Genomic DNA, 22153 nt, shown 5'->3' with positions numbered 1-22153 from the left:
TCTCTCTCTCTCTCCCTCTCTCTGCCTCTCTCCCCCTTCACGGCCTCTCTCTTCTAACCTCACTTTGGTATGTGGAGTGGGGGGAGAGAAGGGGCAGGTCTCTCTTCTATCTAATATTAGTATATAAGACTTTTGAAAGCGGAGACTGTGCTTTCTTTGTGCATTGTACGTACTCGGTGGGTGCCTAATAAATGCTAAATAATAACAGCAGTCCCATGTTTTGAATACTATTCCAGAGGAAACACTGTTCTCACAGAGCCCCATTCTTTTACTATGAACTTGTGTAGAGGAGAGTAAATGCTGATGGTGTACCTCTGCTTAGTATTTCTTTTAATTTAGATAAAACAGGTACCATTTAATATAACAAAATCCTTTTACTGCAGGATTTCCTTTTCAAAGAAAACAGCATAGAGATATAGCTACTGATATAGCTTTCTGCTATGAATCAAAATACAATGGTTATCGATTATTGTCAGCAACTAGCCGTGAAGGCAAATATGGTCAGAGGGGGATGAAGGGGACATGGGAGAAAGGATTACCCCACTTCTCCTCCTAGAAATTCCCATATGGACTTAAGAGCAAATGTTTGGGTGTACAGAAGCCTACCTATGGGATAACAAACTCATCAGAAGCAGCAAATTTAAAACTTCTACTTTATGAAAACAGCTGTGTTCTGGGGCTTTCCAAAGAAAGTGGCAGTCTCATCAGGTAGCCACAGTGGGAGACTAGACCAGGGAATACTTTCAAAGTATTATTTATTATGGGTAACAGGTACAATGTAGGACCTGGAGGCATTGACCCCTGGACTCTCGCTATAGCGACAGAGGCTGAGTTTCTCTGAGACAGGCCTCTTGGATTAGAGCTCCAGAAGGGTGGAATTTATTATGCATGGTCCTACTCGGCCCAGGTCATAACCAGCTAGCACTTCTTTCACCTATGAGGAGACATCACCACCTCTGGATAGGCCTGGCAATCGCCATCACTAACAACAGCCACATCGCATCACTGGGGATAAGACAGTGTCCACAGCCCCAGCAGCTCCATGATCACTCAGACTGCCATTTATTCCTGTAAAGCAGCCTCTTCTTGCTTTAACCTGCTCTCTGCATCTCATAGCATATTTGTGTAGCATTCCTGAAAATTATTTAATTTCACAAACACTTTAGTGTCAGCTACAAGTTCTTCAGAAATTTCACTGGAATGGAAAAATGTTTAAAATTCTGTGTGTAGAACTACTCCCAAATTTGGCAGTCATAGCACATGATATCCTAAATGGCCAGATAAGAGGAATTATATCCCCAAATTCAATTCTATTAGACATGGAGTGGTAGGAAGGGCACTAGACTAGGATTTGGAAGACCTGCCTCTGAAGCCCAGCTATGACATCATCTAAGATTACTGATTCAGAACCAGAAGGCACAAGGAGGGCAAGTAATAGAGTCAGGATTTGAACCCAGATCCTCAGGCTCCAAACTCAGCAATTTTTCCATTGTCTCATTAGACCTTGAACAAGTCACTTCCCTCTCTGGGCCTCAATCTCATCATCTAAAATAATGGGGAAAGGGCTAGATGACCTACAAAATCCCTTCCAGTTTTATCAATATTGAATAAACAAGGTGATATTCTTTAACTTACACTCCATTAAGATATTAATGACAAAATAAGGAACTGTGCTAAGTCCCTTATAAATAAAAAGTATAAAGAACTAGTAGGTTCCCCACATTTAATAGGTTTTATGCTAAATAAATACATTGCCACAAAAATGCCAGAACTAAATGGTAAAGATTTCAAAATGAGAGAGCCCACTATAACAATCAGAATTAATCTATACTATTTATCTTCAGGCCATTAAAAAGAGTTTATAAGTTTCCTCCTAAAAATAGTCAAAGAAATCAGTTCTATTTTCTTTCCCATTTTATGTCAAGATATCCTTTCACAAATTACCACTGGAAATGTTTCCTTTTCTCAATCTTATATTAGACAAGTAATGTATAATGGCAGAACAGACTTTTAAGTGGGGCAAACTTCATTCCCTTTCGTAGTTCATACACACCTCATCCCTTGCTTCATTATAGAGGCCTCTGACATACAGATATGTGTGGAGCATCTGAACTGCTCCACTGAGATTAAAATCCCTAAAGCCAGTAGTACAACTGAAGGGGAAACCAGGCAAAGAAAATCCCTACATGGCTTTGAGCTGCAAGCACAGTATTGGCACGAGGTCAGGCACCTCTGAGTTAAAACACATTTCAGAACATGAAAGAGGATCCAAATAATTTAAAACACTGACATTCTTTATTAAAATCTTTATTTTAATCTTCAAGTCAAATTTAAGCTGACATGTAGTAACAAACACTGGCTAGATGAACAGAAGTTCAGATTTGAGATTTCCCAGAACTTTCATTAGTTAAGAGATCTAGCTTTATTCAATTTCCAGAAGATACTTGACATTACTTCCTTCTGATAAAAATACTAACTCCTCTTGAAGTCATTCCTGGGGATCTATTTTAAGTAGATCCTTTAAAAAATTGTACAAAACTCTACAAAATACTACATCTGACACTCCATAATTTTTAGTAAAAACTCAGAGCTAAGAGAAAACAGATTATAACAATCCATTTTAGCATTGCTATTAAAAGATTCAGGTTGCCATAGAAAATAAAGTTTAACTATACAACTTTTTTTTTTTTGGTAACTGTATGAACAAGTTTATTAATGAAATGTTGTAACTGGCTGAATAATTAAGTAATTAACCATCAGCTAGTGCTGGGGTGGGTTGGGGAGGGGGTTGTTTAAGCATCTACTGGAAACACTGAAAATTTACATACTTGAAAGACCTGCTAAAAACCAAATTTTTAGACGGTTTACATTGCCTTCTCTTATGTGCCCACCCACAAAGTTTCCAGGTTCCCCAAGAGACAAAAGGTAACTAAAACTTTAACAGATATCAAGCAGGTTTAAGGGGGAAAAGAAAACAAAGGCAAGTTTTTAAAAATCACCCAGTACTTACAAGTCGTTTCAATGGAAACCTGAGCCACCACAATTCTTCAGAAGGCTGCTCTGCGGGTCATAAATACAATCTGAAGTCTAAAATAGAGCTCCTATCACATTAGGCAGAACACTCACATTTCAGGGTTGGAGCTTCGACTTGGGTAAACAGTTTTACAACTTGTAGAACAAACCCTGGCTAAAATTAACTGCAGTCCCGGACAGCAGGCAGGAACACGCTGATTTGCATCATGTGTGCAGGGATTTATTCACTAGGACAACATCGGTGTCCTCTTAATGGGAAATTTGGCTGGGGGGCGTGCACTGATGAACAATGCACAGCATCATGATTATGCTAATTACAGAATCCCAGCCAGCAGCTCTAACTTTGTCTTTTAAGTTGTTTTTGCAAGTACTGACAAAGAGAAAGGGCAGGCTCCTCGGCACAACAGGCATTCACTTGATTTTTAAACACATTCAAATCAGGCAGACTTTTGGCAACAAGGTGGCAGCACTGCTTGCTTCTCACCAGCAAAAAATGAAAAAGTGAGAAAATAATTGATGACTTCACTCATACAATTAGACGACTTTTGGAGTGTGCAAAATAGAAATATGAATCAGATATATCCATACTGGCCACAAACAATGACCACTAAAGAAGAATTCCATTTTCTTTATTTTGCACTGACTTAGGTTTTCTACTGACTACTCAATTTCTTGTTTTGTTTTTCTGCACCCCTAAGGGGTTACTGAAATGATACCGGATTTGCTAATAAATGACAGCTGATAAAATATTTGCAAGAAGCAACATAAATATTCTGAAATGAACTGACAGCTCTCTTCAGACAGAGGGAGCAGTGCCTAACAATCCAGCCCAAGCTGATGTTAAGAACCCCCAGGTGAAAACTAGCTGACGTTAATGGAATATGCGTGCTTGGCATCCCCTAAGGGTGGCGAGGCAGAAGAGTAGAGCACAGAACATGCAGTCAGGAAGACCTGAGTTTGAATTCTGCCTTGGACACTTACTAGTGGTACTTACTAGTGCAACAGTCACTTCACCTCGATGTGCCCAAGTTTCCTCATCTGCAAAATGGGGATAATAACAGCACCTATTTCATAGGGTTGTTATGAAGATCAAATGAATTAACATATATAAAGTGCTTTGCAAACCTTAAAGTATTATTTAAATGCTCGCTATTATTCTTATCATCTCCTAGGCAGGTTTGTTTTTTAAATGCCAAGCTCTTTATGTTATACTTCATGGAATATTTCCAAGTACTCTAAAAGTGTTAATTAAATCTCCAAACACTTCTGTGAAATTAATATCCTATCCTACAGATGAGTAAACTGACATGGTGAGACTAAGTCACCATCCCAGGGTTTTGCTGGAAATCAGTGCTTGGATTTGGATAATAAACCACAGCAGTGCCACTGCCTTCCTGTTAGTAATTTGGTTATGACATCTAAGGTTTTTAGAGCTACTACTGAGTCTAGTTAAAAAAGATCACATGTATGGACAGACTTCAGGAGCTGCCATTCTATGGAAATTCTCAAATCCCAGCTGAACTAGAGGTTTCTTTGACCAGTTTCCTACAGTAATTTTCAAAGTGTGTAGAAAGGTCAGGTAGGTCCTTCAGTCAGTTCAGAGGTGGGTCAGCTATGGTTGAGAGTAAATTTTTAAAATGCTGTTGTCAACACCTAGTAGGGGCAATCTGATAAGAACAACAGTTGACATTTATGTAGGTTTGCCAAGTGCTTTACAGACATTATTTCATGAGGACGAAAGGGAGCACTCGGGCTGATTTCCATTGGTAGGGGCTGCTGACTTGTCACAACTTTCTCCCCAATGCTGTGGAAAACCCCTGGCTATCAATGGTAGAGTTAGTTGCCAGGGTGAATTGTGTTTTCCCTCAGTTCTTACTTCTAAATGACAAATGTTCTGACCCATTCAAGATTCTGAAACTCATGTGTCAAATCCCTTCCTTCCACTTAACACCCTATACCAGAATGGAAAGAAGTCACAAGATGAGAACCTTTCTTTTAGAAAGTTCTCTGTTCCAGTATCGTCAATAAATTTTACTCATTAGAAATCCACTCTCAAATTCTAATTGACATAAAATAATTTAAGTCATTTTTGATACACTTACCTACTCCTTGCTAATTCTTATTCTCCAATTCAGCCTTTGGCTCTGTAGCTGACCTTTGAAATCCAAACTGAATTACTTCCCCAACCCAGAAAAGGTATGAAAAATTCTCATCCTGGGCTATTCCGGCATGGGTGTCTCTATATTTAGCAGGAGTTGGGAGTAAGAGGAAGTAGGTGACTTTCTATTCATTCCTGGGTTAGTTCTTCATAGCTTGACTCCATTAAAAAAAAAAAATATATATATATATATATATATATAAAACCATACCTAACACATTCCAGAGCCTCAGTAGGTTGGGTTTTGGGTTTTTTTTTTTTTTGATCAGCTACCATTTTGGATTTGGTCACATGAATGTCATATGTCTATATGCAACATAACAGAATCATTTTGTTCTCAACATGAATAATTTACTTATGATACTAAAACATGCGGACTTAATCTCATTTATTTCTTATTAAAAAGTCTCTCTTCCTCCCATTAATTCTGTAAAGTTTTTTTTTTTGTTGTTTTTCAGGTGGTTTGCTGTAGGTGTGTGTGAGTGGAAGGAGGTGGGTTAGAGGGTCTTTTATCTTGCCCAAGTAACCTGGAGACTGAAAAAATTTTGGAAGTCACTGCTCACATGTTCATTTATAGAATCAGTCAGTTCATAAGAATGAGAATGGCTGAAAGCACACTTCCTTATCTAATCTTGACAAAATTTTGACCAACGGAGATACTGAAAAAGAGAAAGGGAGGTAGAAAAAAGAAAGAGAAGCAAATATATAGAGAACTGAGTAAATTTATAAGAATTCAAACCATTCCTCAATTGATAAATGGTTAAAGGATATAAACAGGCAGCTTTCAGATGAAGAAATCAAAGCTATCTATAGTCACATGAAGAAATACTCTGAGTCACTACTGATTAAAGAAATACAAATTAAAACAACTCTGAGGTACCATCTCACACCTGTCAGTTTTGGCTAATATGACAGAAAAGGAAAACAACAAATGTTGGAGGGGATATGGGAAAATTGGGACACTAATGCACTGCTGGTGGAGTTGTGAACCAATCTAACCACTGTGGAGAGCAATTTGGAACTATGGCTAAAGGGCTATAAAACTGTGCATACTCTTTGATCCAGCAATATCACTGCTAAGTCTATATCCCAAAGAGATCCCCCAAAAGGGAAAAGGACCTATTTGTACAACACTATTTATAGCAGCTCTTTCTGTGGTGGTAGAGAAGAGGAAATTGAGGGGATGGCTATCAATTGGGGAATGGCTGAACAAGGTGTAGTATATGAATGTAACCATATTATTGTGGTATAAGAAATTACAAGCAGGCAGATTTCAGAAAAACCTGGAAAGGCTTACACAAACTGATGCAAAGTGAAGTGAGCAAAACCAGAACACTGTACACAGTAACAGCAATACTACACAATAATCAACTATGATTGACTTAGCTCTTCCCAGCAATACAATGACCCAAAACAATTCCAAAGGATGCATGATGGAAAATGGTACCAACATCCAGAGGAAGAACTGCGGAAGTCTGAGTGCAGACTGAAACATACTATTTTTACTTTTTTTTGTGGCCTGTTTCTTCTTTCACAACATGACTAATATGGAAATATGTTTTACATGATTACACATACATAACCTATATCAAATTGCTTATTGTCTTAGGGAGTGGGTGGCTAGGGAGGGAAGAAGGGAGAAAATATGGAACTCAAAAAATTTTTTTAAATGAATGTTTAAAATTGGTTTTACATATAATTGGAAAAAATAAAATATTATTAAATCATTTTAAAAAGAAAAGAGAGAGAAGTAATAACTAAAATGAAGGCAAAAGAATTTAGGAAGGAGGAAGAGACCTATAAGGCAAAAGAGGAAAAAAATAAGAGAAAGAAAAAGAGTAGTTAAATCCGTCTAAGTCTATTGACTAAACTGATTTTGGCACACACATGCTATTCACTGAGGATGTGAACATCATCATCTGTTATTTCAGCCCACTGAAATACTGGTTTGGTTTCCAGAACTTTATAAGAATCTTTTCTGCCCTGGGAAACTATTTATCTGCTTTTACTTTCAAACTTCAAAGTTTATTTTCGAAATGAAGGTTTATTTTATCAAAAAATTCTAAGAATTTTATGTAGGCATGAAGGAATGAGTTGGGTTTCAGAAATCTGCTTCGAAACCAAAAAGGTGTCAATTAATCTATTAACTAGAGGAAGCACAGTTCTCAACCTTGGATCCCTAAACTTGGATTTTTTTTTTAAATGAACCTTCATTTTCACTAAATTCTAAATGAAATTTACCATTTCATTTACTTATGAATTTGCAGAAAAGAAATATTCTGAGGAGTCCAAAGGCTTCACCAGACTGCCAAAGGACTCCACAACACAAAAAAAGTTAAGAACCCCTGAGTTACAGACTAAAAGTGCCCTTGACAATGAAAAACTATCAAACTAGCTTATCTTTATTCTTTAACAGATCTGACTTATTTTATTTGAAAAATATTTTAAGCTTAAAAAAGCAAACCAACATTTAATTCATTGTTCTGGGTCCCATTCTTCCACAAATTAAATGTTTTCCAACTGGGTACACATAGGTTTATTATGGGATCTGATAATTAACATTTGATATTTAAGACATTCAAAATGCTTGTACAGAGTGTCTCTACAATCTATGGAAGATGGGCAGGTGTGTGTGTGTGTGTGTGTGTGTGTGTGTGTGTGTGTGTGGTGGAATAAGTTCTATACTACAGGTATTATCAACTCAATTTTACAAATAAGAAAAATAGGCTCAGAAGTACAAGTGACTCGGTACAGATAGGAAGAATGGGATGTGAACCTGGGAATAACTCCATATCCAGCACTCTTTTCCACTATACCATGCTGCTTCTCAAAAAAGAGGAAGGTAAAACTTAGGAAGTACAACTTCACAGCTCTCCAACTGCTACTATCAATCCATTAAAAGCTCTTCTATGAACGGGGTAGCCACTGCAGTAAAGTGAAGTCTTCTCTGCAGGTTATTGTACATCAATATTCTCTTTTAGGTCCTTTTAAGGAATGGGTGAAATTAAAATTGGTACTGATGCTAGAGGACACAAAATACCCTACCCCTGATCTAGCTGAAGGTTTTAAATGAATTACAGAGCTAGAAGAGGCCTCAGTTGACCTAGTTACTGGCTTTCAACTGTTCCTGGTAAGCCTGGGGTTCTGCAAGGTAACTCAGAATTCCTTGACATAAAGTCTCAACACGGCAAACATGTTTAATGTTTGACTCTCTCCTGCAAAGAATCAGATTCAAAGTCAGAAAGAACCTCCATCTTCAGTTTCTACCCTAACAATGAACTAGATGAAAAGGTTCAAGGGCATCAAACAATGCAGAGGGGGTCCATAACACCAAGAAGTCTGAATGATAAAAATCTAGGTCATGCTTTTCTCTCTAAGGACACTGAAATTCTTATACATGTAACATCTAAAGAAGAATAGATCTTTACTTTTTTTTACTGTTATATTATGTTTATTATATAAACCAACCAGCAAGTACTCATTAATCACCTATGATAGGCCAGAAACTGAGGTAGGCAGGTACTGGGGATATAAACACAACAAATAAAACAATCCCTACTCACAGAGGCTCACATACCAACAGTCCTATGTGCCAAACAAAGCCAAAAAACAAAAACAAAATAGCAGCATTTCATTTTCAAGTGGCTATATATCTATAGTATTTTCTTCCTTAGTTTATAATTCAAACATTAACGGTCATACTGTTGGCTGTATACAATCAATAAATGTGTAAAGAATTTTCAATTTTTGAAAACAAAAGCACATGGTGGTGGTGCTGGAAAATGTTACTCACACATACACATATAAGAACTCAATTTCATCATTTAAAACAAATAAACTAGAACAATTCATGAGGCTCCAGTCTGTCTTAATATAACGAACGTCAACTAAGACTTCTAGGATTTACGTACACCTACAAATTGCACAAAATCTTCAAAACCAATATAGTTTATTTTTTAAACTTACATGGTTTTACCTCCTATTAAATTTTCTTGAAGTCAATAAATGTGTTATTTTGTCCAAAGGTGAAAGACAACTATTCTTGAAGTGAATTCTTATTTGGATTTTGATAAAGACTTGATGTAATGTAACACCAGACATCATTAAATTACATCTTGCCATATAATTCTACTCTAATATCTCATGATGGTAAAAAGCAACTCTTGATTCTCAAAGGCTATCCTAGTAAAGAGCAAGTGCTGGATGGTCCTACCAATTTGTAATAGCTTCGCATCTGATCCAGGCAATCTGCCTGCATCTGTTCATGGCAAGACCTGCCTGGCTAAGAGGGGAACATCTTGGAAAGACTGGCCGCCTGGTGATGGCTTTTCTGGACATACTGACTGCCAAGGTCATTCATTAAAGTGTGGTTGTTAGATAACTGGTATCAATGGATGCTGAAGAAATCACAGATCTTTCAAAATATCTAAATATGGTTTAATAATAATCACTCACATTTATATAGGGCTTACTGTGAGCCGTAAGCACTTTGCATATGTCATCTCATTTATCCTCACAACAACCCTAGAAGGTAGGTGTTATTGTTATGCTCATCTTACAGATGAGGAAACTGAGGCAAAGCGATGTTAAGTGATTTGCCCAGGGTCACACAGCTTGTAAGTGTCCGAGGCGGGATTTAAACTCAGGTCTTCCTGACTTCAGGCCCAGCACCCTGTGCACTACAGCACCACCTAGTGGCTGATTGTTTCTTACTGGAATTATTAGAGTAGGGGTAATAATATTATTGTTGTTACAGCATTTACATCAATAAAGCCAATGCTTAGTTCTCTTAACAGAATCTCTGAATCATAATGGTACATTTCGTCCTGACAGGTATACCTAACATTCTTAATCATGCAAAAATATTTGCTGAGTACGTGTTATATGCAAGACACCATACGTGACAGTAAGTGGTACCTATCTTTAATGGAATAAGAAAGATCTAAAACACAAGGTATGAAATGTGCCACTGTTCAATTCTGGTTGCTGTGATTAGGGAAGGTGTCTTCTCAGAGCTACGATCTGAGCTGGCCCTAAAGGATGGGTAGGTTTTTGACAAGTAAAGAAAGAGTGGAATGAACTGTGTGTAGGCAGAGGGATGACATGAGTCAAGGTGATAAATTTTTTTTAGTGAACTGTGAGTAGTCTGGACTGGCTGAAGGCAGTTTCTCTGTTCCAGATGAGGGTGGCAAAAAGCACTCTACTGCTTGTCTGGAATGTACAAAGAGGCTTGTACGGAAAGGATGGTAATGTTCCTATGCACCTTCCAAAAACACCAACTGTTACCTAACAGCAGGGAGAAAATGAGACCCCCCTCCTTCCTCTCCTTTGAAAGTTATCCTCCCACTAAGGTTCTCTCACTGCAGTAACTCATCAGATCCAAATCCACCACCACAGATGAATTGGGAAATGTGAAATTGGTGAATCCATCCATCTCCTCAGGTAAATAAAGGAATTGGGACTCCATTTTAAAGAACAGTGAAGGTGAGTACCACCCTATGTTATATTGATGAGTCAAAAATTAAACATGGGCTTAACAAACATGATCTAATTTTTTTCCATCTGTCATTCATCCTAATCTAAAATAAAATCAGAGTGCCCTCCTTACAGTATACTGTGCCTTATAACTTTGGAAACTAGTCAATCATAAAGAGATCAAAAGCTCCTTATTTCAAAAAGTGGTATAAGTAAAACCTCACTAATCTTAATCTTGGTAAAGGTTAATCTGAATTAGAGGGGAATGAGAATTAAGGAATATTTTTAATAACCATAGTTTTATTAAAAGTACACTGTAATTTCCTTAAAGGTATGGGTCAGGTTTCATTTATCTTTGTAGCCCACAAAGCACCTAGCACAAGTAAAAAGAAGAGGCTTAATAAATTGATGTTTCTAAAGCACAGGTCTGACCATGTCACTCCTTTGCTCAAAAACCTTTGGTGGCTCCCATTGCCTTGAGAATCAAATACAAACTCTGCCTGGTATAAAATCTAACTCTTTCTAAGTCTTTCCAGGCTGACTGTATATTGTACCCCCTCACACACTGGACTTTCCAGCCAAACTGACATTGTCTTGATTACCTGGTAGTGACATTCCATCTCTCCATACTTTTTTACACAATCTAGCCACGAGTAGTACTGGAATGATTTCACTCCTTACCTCCACCTCTTGGAAACCTAAGTTCTCTTCAAAAATTTGTTCAAGCACCACCTTCTCCAAGAAACCTTTTCTTATTCTCCCAGTTCTAAGGATTCTGCCTAGAACTGTGAATTCTTTGCATATATACTGCATTTACTTATTTGTTACTGTATTGTAACTGTTGGTAGAACAGAAATTCAACAGGGTCAGGGAGTAATCACTTTTGTATTAGTATCTCAAGGCTAGCGTAATATCTGGCACATTAATAAATATTTGTTGATTCAGCAGGAATAATAATAATAGATAACATTTCTATAGAGCTTAATAGCACCAGACACTGTGCTAAGTGCTTTACAATTATTATCTTTTTTTAGGGGGGAAGGCAGGGCAACTGGGGTTAAGTGACTTGTCCAAGGTCACACAGCTAGTAAGTGTGTCAAGTGTCTGAGGCTGCATTTGAACTCAGGTCCTGCTGACTCCAGGGTGGGCATTCTATTCACTGTACCACCTAGCTGCCCCAATTATTATCTTATCTGATGTTCCCGGAGGTAGGTACTGGTATTATTCTCATTTTATATATAAGGAAATCGAGGCAGACAGAGATTAGGTAACTTGCTCAGGGTCACACACTTAGAGAAGTATCTGAGGCAGGATTTGAACGCAGGTTTTTCTGACTCCTACGTCCCAGGACTGTGCTCCCTAGCTGGAAGGAAGCATTCAGGTATTACCCCAGGCTAAAATATAAATTGCTGCTTAGTATTTAATACCAGAACCTTCAGAATCTGGCTCTAGCCTGTCTTTTCAGACCCATTTCACGACTCCCTTTCTTGCACTCTAGTTCAAGCCAAACTGGTCTACTGACCATTCCCCAGATGTGTCTAGTCTCAGTGCCATGCTTTCTCCTCCTCCCCTACCAACTCGTACAATGCCTAACAGATAAAGTGCTTAATAAATGTCAGTTTAGTTGAAATAAACTGCAGGGTGGTTCTGAGAGGCCAACACATCACTGTTACAGTCACTGATGTATGTATGTACACTAGTATGAATTTTGGCTCTACTCTCCTAGGTCCCCCCCCCTCCTTTATTAACAGAAATAGCACCCAAGCATGATGGGATCTACTACTAGCAATAGGGATTTCATCTAATACTTTAGGTATGCTGTAGAAATCAACATTTAATATTAATAGCTTATTAGTTTTTTGGGTGCTGTTTGGGTTTTTTTTAGGAACTTGGAAAATTCATTCTAGGGGTCTTCCTCTATGTTAATACTATGTGGACTAGCATAGTTAAACATTTGCCTAAACCTTATCCTAAACCTTAATGGCATCTCTTGAAATGGCTTTGGTGCATCATTCAATGTTTTAGAGAAAGCAGTTGAAAATGATTCTTCTCCCTTCCCCTTACTTTCCCCCTCACCAAAAAAAAGGGAAAAAATACTGAGAAGCCTTCCTGGGGGAAGGGGTTGGTGTTCTGACATGAAGACTGTAATACATAACTGTGTCCTCCAGGGGGCAGCCCTAGCTTGTCCTAGAATAAACATTCAGACACTTGCCCAAGACCTTACAATTTTTGTCCATCAAAGAGAATATTCCAATATATGCTCAGTGTTCACAGTTGAATCAATTTTTAAAAATCAAAAGAATAGGAGCCTATTTTCCGGGCACTGCTAGTGACTATGGCCATCATGGCATCTGAGGAAGGCCAGCAAGATCAGTCCCTTTAAAGATGAATGAGTTCATGAAAAGAGAAATAAACACACAATATGGTAATATAGGTAGCAGAGTTTAGCCTGAAAAATAGGTGGGGAAAGGAATAGGGCAGTTCTAATTTGGGTCATTTTTAAACAAGCACAAACTACCACTGTACTGCGTCTTTACCCTTCGACTGGCCCTTTGCATTTCCTTCCTCATCTATTTTAAGCTCCAATGATTTTATGATGGGTCGTTTATTTTTTTTAACTTCATATTCCTGCCCCCCTTTAAGGAAAGATGATTCATTTTTTACCATTCCCTCAATATCTACCAAAACAAAAAATATTTGGTCTCAGTAAAGTGAAAATTAAAAAAAATACTGAACTGAGATCCTGTCATATGCACATGAGGGGGGTACAGGGAGAAGAAAGGGAATTAAAGTAGTTCCTAATATCCTACCCCACCCACTTTCTCTTTTTAAGTGGGGGTGGGGTAGGGTGAGGTGGATGGAAGTAGGGAAAAGTTAGTTTGTTTACAAATTCTAAACAGTTTCTGATTTAAGCAAGAAAAATCATTGTCATTATTCAAGATTCTTAAATGGTCAAACTCAGATAAATGAGGGCTATTCCATAAGTAAGTGTAGCCAGACTGTAAGAAATGTGTCTATTAAATTTCCACAGTTTCTTATGCTAAAGAATACTCTGCCCCCCTTAAGAGTTCTGTGTCTCATCTTTATAACCCCAAATAGCAACTGATAAATGGAAAGTAAACTAGTGTTGAAGGAATGTTTTACCCAGTGCTGCATGACCTGGTAATGGGAATTTGCTTTCAATAGTATTATGGGATGGCTACCTGCGATGCCATTAAAACTAGCCTTATTGATTTTAAAATTTTGTCTGTGATTTTGCTGTACAGTTATAGATTCTAGGTATACGTTGGCTGATTTTTACAAGGGATTTCAAAATCTGTGGTCACGGGGAAGAGTATTACACTGTCAGAATCTAACCCTGCACTGGTATCACCAAGAGATACTTCCCGAAATGCCACTGGCCACTGATATCATGGAATTGGAAATATCTTGGATTCTTCACAAAGAATTTGGGAAAGAAAGGGAGAGAAAGCCACAGCAAGAGGCAGACAATTCATTCTAGGGACCTTCCTCTATGTTAATACTATGTGGACTAGCATTTACCCTCCTTGGCTCTTCCCCACCAAGATTCTGTCAGCTACTAACTGCAGCTGCTGGGGTCCTAGTTTTGCTGAGATTCAGCACAGACATGAGATGAATTCTGTCCTTTCCTCCCTACCACAGAGTTTGAAAGGATTTTACCCCTTGAAACAAACTATTCTTCAAAAATCACTTTATCCTGCTCCCTACTAGAGGAAGAGTCCAACCAGGGAAAGCCTGTTGTTATTTCCAAGGAACTACAGTATCTCCGGGCCTTGTTACTGTGTTGTTCATTTCCTTCTATATAAAAGAAATTAAGTGTTTGATGTCAGCTGTCATGACAGAGGTTGGGAAACTAGGCAATTCTGGACAGAGCAGAATACACATCCAACATGTAGTATGAGGGACAGAGTGGGAGAAGCTGCAGAGATGACTGTTTTGCTCCTGGGTAGAAGCCATAGGGAATAGAGAGAGAGGCAGAGAGACACAGAGACAAGACACAGACAGATAGAAAGAGACAGTCAGAGATGAGACACAGAGAGGTTTTCCATGGGATCCTTATCAGGCAAACACCTGGGTTCCCTTCCTCTCAAACCCTGCATTATAATACATGAGGGGGCATAGTCTTTATACAAGCAACAAGTGGGATTCTTTCTTTAATTTCCCTTATACATAGTGGCGAAGCCCCTCTCTTTCTTGTTGGACGTAATAATCTTTACATCAGCAACCCCAAGAGTCCCAAAATAATAACCAGAAAAATCACATTCAAAGTATTCAAGGCAAGCAAGCTCTTGGTCATTGTTACAAAAGAATAAACTACACCAAAGTGATTATGGGCTAGAATGACTTAAATAATTGTGAGGAACAATTGGGGGTGGAGGGGAGGGAAGTTTGCCTAAAATAACCAAGGGGATTAAACAATAACTAAAATGGTTGGGCCAGAGATGGTATCAAACAGTAATTTATGATGTTTAGAGCCCATTCTATGTAAGGGAATCTTTAAATCAATGACTAAGGCAATATATAGTCCATGAGGCAAAATAAATAGTTGCTTTCAGCCTAAAAATGATTCTAGGTCTTTTAAACATATACCTTCATGTGTGAAATAAAGACATCACCAAATCTGAAGTTTAATAATGTCCCCACCTCTGCCCCTTAAAGTCCTGGATCCCTTCTATGGGAGCTCCTGCAGCATCATCCACCACCTCCTCAAGGAAGCCTCTCCTCATTCCCCTAGTTCATAGCACTCTCACTTTTCTCAGTTACCCTGTTTATACTTAACTGTTTATATGTTGCAGCCACTCAGAGGGCAGAGGCTATTTTTTCATTCTGTTTCTGAATTCCTAGAACCCAGCACAATACTCTCATACAGTAGGTGCTTCATAAAGACTACTGGTATTAGATCACACTGTAATGCTAAAGACCTTAATTATGAGCCACGTAATTACAAAGAGTTTATAGAAATTTGAAACCTTGGCTTCTGGGTTTTGCTGTGCAACAGAATAAACATTTACCTCATTCATTCCCTCTTCCTTCACAATTGAACGGAAAAGGGAATGGTATAAGAAAAGGTTAGAATGCCCACAGGACCTTTTTACCACATCCAACGAAGCATATTTACTTGATCATTTTGCAGAGGCAACTGGTGGCCCAGTGGACAATATGCTTCATATGGAATCAGGAAGTTTTGACTTCAGATCCAGCCCAAGACACAAGCTGTGTGACCCCGGGCAAGTCACTGTTTGCCTCCATTTCCTCAAATGCAAAATGGGGATCCTAACAGCACTTATCTAATGGGGCTGCACTGAGCACAGTGCATAGTCCACAGGTGCCATATAAATGCTCATTTCCTTCCCTTCCCTCCCATTTCCTCTCCTCTTGAGTATTTCTCATGAGTCACCCACAAGATGCAGCGGTAAACAGCCGGAGCTGAACCTCATTAGATTAGTGGTTAAAGGCAGGAGCACCACTGCCCACGTGGAACCCTTTTATACTATGTCGTACTAAAAGGAAGCGGACAATTCTAAGTCATCCATTCTAATCTCCAACTCAACTTAACAAGTAGTTCCTTCTAAAGGGGCCCTTCAGTGGCAGCCTCCACTCCTTTCTTTCCACAGCCGCCAGGACAGTCAGGACCCCCTCCCACAGAATGGGGGGGGGGGTTTGAGCAGAGAGCTCCTTGCAGAATCGCCTGAGGGCGGCAGCCTACTCCTGTTCTCCAAACACTTTCCCTAGCCCTCCTCCCTCAAGCTTCTCAGTTCCTTCAGTGTGTTGTTTCCCCCTAAGGAATGAGGGCAAGGCTTCTGGCTTTCTATGTATTCCCAGCACTTAGCAAGGTAATTGGCAGTAGCGATGTTTAATGTTTGTGACAGATTGACTTCAATAACTCCAGTAGAAGAGCTCCGAAATTCACAAGGCAAGCCCACCACAATGTTGGACAGCTCTAATAATGAATACTGTTATTATAACTCACAAAGTTTCCTCAAAATTCTGTTTAGTGGGTATTATAAATATATCCTCATTTTATAGATGAGGAAACTGAGGCTTGGCAAGATTAACAGACTTTTCCAAGGCCGTGCTTGAGTCATTTCAATTCAGGAGGCAAACAAAATGAAGTAACTTGCCCAGGGTCACACAGCTACTATGTGTCAAGTGTCTGAGGTCAAATTTGAACTTGGTCCTCCTGACTCTAGGACCTGTGCTAAACCACCTTCACTTCAACTAGCTGGCCCAAAGTTGCCGGGGTTAGTTAAGTGCTAGAACTGGGACTAAAAACCAAGGTCCTTGAGACTGTTTCAGTTCAGGACTCTTTCCATTACAGCATACTAGCTTCTTTATGTTGGGCCAAAAATCTGTTTCCTAAAAGCTTCCACCCTTTGGTCCTATTTCCACACAACACAGAACAAGTCTACTCCTTACACACAACAGCATTACAAACCTCTGCAAACAGTTTCTCTACCTTTGGTATTCCCTCCTTAGAGAATAAACATACCCAGTTCCTTCAACTATTCCTTAAAAGACACTTTGTTAATAAAGAAATGAGCGTTTTCTAGAGCTGCCATTATCTGCCAGCCCCTTTGAACATACTTCCATGTATCAGTGCCTCTCTTAAAAATATGGTGCCTGGTACTGAACACAAAACCAGTGTGGAGTACAGGAGAACTAAGGCTTCTGGAAACCTGAACAAAACGTTTCTGTTAATGCAGGATAAGAAGGCAGGAGCTTTTGAAGATGCTCTATCACATTCTGTTTCTGATCACTGAATAGCATCAAGTCTACTGAAAAAGTAAGTCAGGTTTCCCCCATTCTATCTTCATAAACACAATTAAAAAAAAACTAATTGCAGAGTTACACTTATCCCTCATAAACTCCATCTTTTTGTTTTCAAATGCTTTAACTTCTGATTAACATCATTCATTTCTGCCACATTTTGAGTTACAAATTTTCTCCCCGTTTTTCCCCTACCCACCGCCCCAAAACAGCAGTCCCACAGGATATCCCCTCCTCCAATCTGCTCTCTCCCATATTTTCTCCCATACCCCTTTCGACTTTTCCAGTGGATCTCTATGCCTCAGTGCCTGTATATCCTATTTCCCAATTACATGTAAAATAGTATTAATAATAGTGTGTGTGTGTATATATATATATATATGTATTTAAACATTTGATTTTAAAACTTTGAATTCCAGATTCATTCCTTTCCTCCTTTGTCACCCACCCTTACTGGGAAGATAAGCAGATGAGTATAGGTTGTACATCTGTGGCTAATGCAAAACAATAACATAGTAAATATATTGTAAAAGACTGACTATATTTCCCTCCCTCCTATCCCACCTCCCACTCGTTCTATTCTCTACTTTGATCCCATCCGTTTTCAAAAGTGGGTGCTTCCAACTTCCCTCCCCCCCAGCCTGCCCTCCCTTCCATCATCCCCCCCTCATCCCCTTCCCTTCTACTTTCCTGTAAGGTGAAATACCCTACTTAGTGTGTATTTCATTCCCTCCTCAAGCCAAATTCAAAGGGAATAAGGTTTCCCCATTCCCTTTTGCCTTCCTATTCTTCCCCTCCATTGTAACCATTTTCCCCTTGCCTCTTCTATATGAGATAGTTTACCCCATTCTGTCTCTCCCCATCTCCTCTCGTTATATTCCTCTCTCACCTCTTAATTTCACCCTTTAAGTATCATCCCTTCCTGTTAAATTGGTCCTGTGCCCTCTATCTATGTATATTTATAAATATATATATACACACATTCACATATGTATTCATATGCCCATATACCCTCATATACAGACATATATATACACATATATACATATATATACACATATATACATATATATATATATATTTCTATTCCCTTCAACTACTGAGAAAAGTTTCATAAGTTACAATTATTGTTTTTCCATGTAGGAATGTTAATAGTTCAACTATGATAAGTTCCTTATGATTTATTTTCCCTGTTTACCTTCTCATGCTTTTCTTGCTTCTTGAATCTGAATGTCAAATTTTCTATTCAACTCTGGTTTTTTCAACAAGAATGCTTGAAAGTCTATTCCACTGAATAACCATATTTTCCCCTGAAACATGATACTCAGTTTTGCTGGGTAGGTGACTCTTGGTTTTAATCCCTTTGGCCTCTGGAATATCATATTCCAAGCCCTTCAATCCCTCAGTGTAGAAGCTGCCAGATCCTGGGTTATCCTGATTGTGTTTCCGCAATATTCAAATTGTTTCTTCCTGGCTGCTTGTAATATTTGCTCCTTGATCTGAGAATTCCACAACCTGGCTATAATATTCCTAGGAGTTTTCTTTTGGGGATCTTTTTCAGGAGGTGATTGGTGGATTCTTTCAACCTCTATTTTGCCCTCTGGTTCTAAAATATCAGGGTAGTTTTCTTTGAGAACTTCCTGGAGGATGATTTCTAGGTTCTTACTTTGATCATGGCTTTCAGGTAGTCCAATAATTTTAAAATTATCTCTCCTGGATCTATTTTCCAGGTCAGTGGCTTTTCCCATGAAATATTTCACATTGCCTTCTATTCTTTCATTTGTTTGGATCTGTTTAACAGCATCTTGATTTCTCATAAAGTCATTAGCTTCCATTTGCTCCAATCTAATTCTGAAGCAATGATTCTCCTCAGTGAGCTTTTGAGATTCTTTTTCCATTTGGCAAATTCGACTTTTTAAGGCATTCTTCTCCTCATTGCCTTTTTGAGCCTCTTTTGCCATTTGAGTTAGTCTATTTTTTAAGGTATGATTTTCCTCAGTCAGGCTGTTGACTCTCATTTCATAATTTTCTTGCATCGTTCTCATTTCTCTTCCCAATTTTTCCTCCACTTCTCTTATCTGCTTCTTAAGGTCCTCTATGGCCTATAACTAGCTTGTATTTTCCTTTGAAGCTTTTGGTGCAGGAGTTCTGACTTCACTGTTTTCCTCCTGTTCCATACTTTGCTCCTTTTTGTCCCCAAAATAGGAGTCTAATGTTGGAATCTTCTGTCTGCTTTGTTTCCTTTGCCTGGTCACGTCACCCTTCAGTCACTTGACCCCTGGGCTATTTGCCACAGTAGGACTCTGCCACCAAACAGGGGAGCTTTCGTCCCAAACGCTGGGGTTTTCTCAGCTGCTGGAGGTATTAGATGGGTGCCCTCTCTGAGGCCTCCACACACTCTGGCAAGCTGGGTACACATACCAGGACCTCCACCCTAGACTGCAATCTAGATCCAAGCAGGTTAAAGCAAGAGCAATTACCCCTCAGACTGGTGCTTGGTCCCCCTACACTCTGCAGGCCAGGAGCTGAAGCTGCCATCTGGCGCTGGCTGGCTGTGACAGAGTCTCAGTGGCTTCTCGCCCTGGGGGCAAAAGCCATGCACTCCCACTTACTGGGTCCCAAAGTCCAGACTGCACTGGCCTCTCAATTTGTCCTTAGCATCTATGTGTTGATAAATCTGGAAACGGCCACAGCTGTTGCTGATCTGGAGTCCCTCCAGCCAGCAGTTGGTCAGGCCCACCCTGGGGCTAAAGCCTCCGAGTGGAGCCGGGCTGGCTGATTCCTGCTGGCCTGCTGGGCTGTCCTTAGTGGGAGGTTAGCTTCTTTGTGTCATTTTGTGGGTTCTGCAGCTCCAAAGTTTTTTTAGAGTCCCCTTTTTACATGGATTGGGGAAGGTGGAAGCCGGAGCCGGGGAAGTCATGCTTCTACTCCGCCTCTTGACTCCGCCCCCCCCCCCCATAAACTCCATCTTAACATATTTGGTCCAACATTTTGGCCTATTGTGATTTTAAATTTTTTAATCTGTAGTTTTTTAGATCCTGATGCTACTGTCTATGATAAGTCCTTGTTCTCATCTTGTGACAACTGCAAGTTTGGTAAATATACCTTCTGTGCCCTCCCAGTATTCTATCATTGTGTATTTATATCTGGTATCTTTTCTCCAAAAAATGCAAATCACTTACTAGATTTTTAAGAGGATAAATTCCTCGTCTATACCTTTTGCCTCCTAACCCAACCTCTAACTGTTGTCTTCACTGGAACCTCCATGCTTTCATCCCTTGTTTTTTTCCAAGGCCATTCATCAACCCTACCCTGGCTACACTCTCCACTCTTTTCCACTCTGCAGTTGCTTGCCAAATCCCTAGACTATTCTCACCACCCTTTGCTTCCATTAATGTGTGGCTGAATAGAAAACATGAAACTGTGCTGATTGGTCCACTACAAATTATGTTATCAGATCTCAACTGGGCCCTTAAACACCAAGGCAAACTTTCCACTCCTTCCTAATGGATTAGGCAGCTAGGTGGCACAATGGATAGTGTGCTGGGCCTGGAATCAAAGAAACTTGAGTTCAAATCTAGCCTCAGACATTTACTGGCTATGTGACCCTGGGCAAGTCACTTAATATCTATATGCCTCAATTTCCTTAGCTGTAAAATGAGGATGATAACAGTACCTGTACTACCTTACAAGGTAGTAGTGAGGATCAAATGAGATATTGTTAAGCACGCAGCACAATGCTGGACAGACAATAGGCACTACATAAAGGCTTATTCCTTTTCCACCCTCCTAAGCTTCCATTTTAAACTTCTTCATCTCCCTTCAACCCTCTCATAATACCTTGTCTCCCCCAAACTTTCAGCTGGGAACTGTGTCTCATATTCCACTAAAAAAAAACATCTCACATTACTGAAACATCTCCCCTCACCATCTCCACCTTCATGTGTCTCAGATGAAGAGGTGGCCCTCTTCCCTACTGTTGCTATGCCCTTTATATCAGGGCTTCATAACCTGTTTTGTGTTACAGATCCCTTTGGCGTGCTGGTGAACCATCAGAATCATGTTTTTTTTTTTTTAATGCTTAACATAAAAATTATAATATTACAAAGAAAACCAAACATTAGTGAAAATAAAATTGAATCTTTTTTCTCATCTAAGTTTACAAACCCTCTAAAATCTGTCCCTGGGGACCTCCAGGATAAGAACCACTAGTCTACATCCATCCTTGGTCCCATCCCTCCCTTTTTCTGCAGAAGATTGTCCCAACTACCATCCCCACCTTGATCTAATCTCCCTGTTGACTAAAAATATACCCACGTCTTCCTGATTTAAAACAAAACTCTCACTTGATCTTCCCATCCTTTGCCTTCCCTCCTCTTTTCAGCTAAGCACCAAGAAAGATGTCTGTGTTAAAAGCCTCCACTTCCTCTCACTCTCTTCCAAATCCTCCATCACCTGGCTTCCAACCTCCGCAATTCAACTGAAATGGTTCTCTCCAAAATTGCCAATGGTCTTTCTATCACCAGATCTAATGACAACTGAATTGCCTTTTAACCACCCAGTAACTTGTCACACCTCCTGCCTGTGGGAATCCCTCAAAGTTCTAGCCCAGGACAACATCTTTCTTCCTTCTGTGTGCACTCCAAAACTGTGCAACAGAGATCCTTACCCACATAATACTCAGAGGCTTCTCAAGGT

At 39.4% G+C, this 22153-nt stretch overlaps 1 protein-coding gene across 6 annotated transcripts in view; it reads right to left on the bottom strand.

Annotated features, from left to right (window-relative positions):
- SLC20A2 (solute carrier family 20 member 2) overlaps positions 1-22153 on the bottom strand; it is a 116619-nt gene that overhangs the window by 69732 nt on the left and 24734 nt on the right. The window contains exon 1 of one of the 6 annotated variants that reach the window (XM_069075809.1): positions 3127-5190. The exons of 4 other annotated variants lie outside the window; for them this stretch is intronic. The gene's annotated coding sequence lies outside the window, so the exon portion shown is untranslated. Of the gene's footprint in view, positions 1-3010; positions 5191-22153 lie in introns of those variants that run through there. One more of the 6 variants, XM_069075808.1, reaches the window with a different exon arrangement.

This window comes from Petaurus breviceps, unplaced genomic scaffold (assembly GCF_028583685.1).
Source record: "Petaurus breviceps papuanus isolate PSGF00001 unplaced genomic scaffold, PetGlider_PUasm1.0 90919, whole genome shotgun sequence".
Classification (NCBI taxonomy): domain Eukaryota; kingdom Metazoa; phylum Chordata; class Mammalia; order Diprotodontia; family Petauridae; genus Petaurus; species Petaurus breviceps.
Note: the sequence above shows the minus strand (reverse complement) of the source record. Positions and strands in the feature narration are given on the sequence as shown.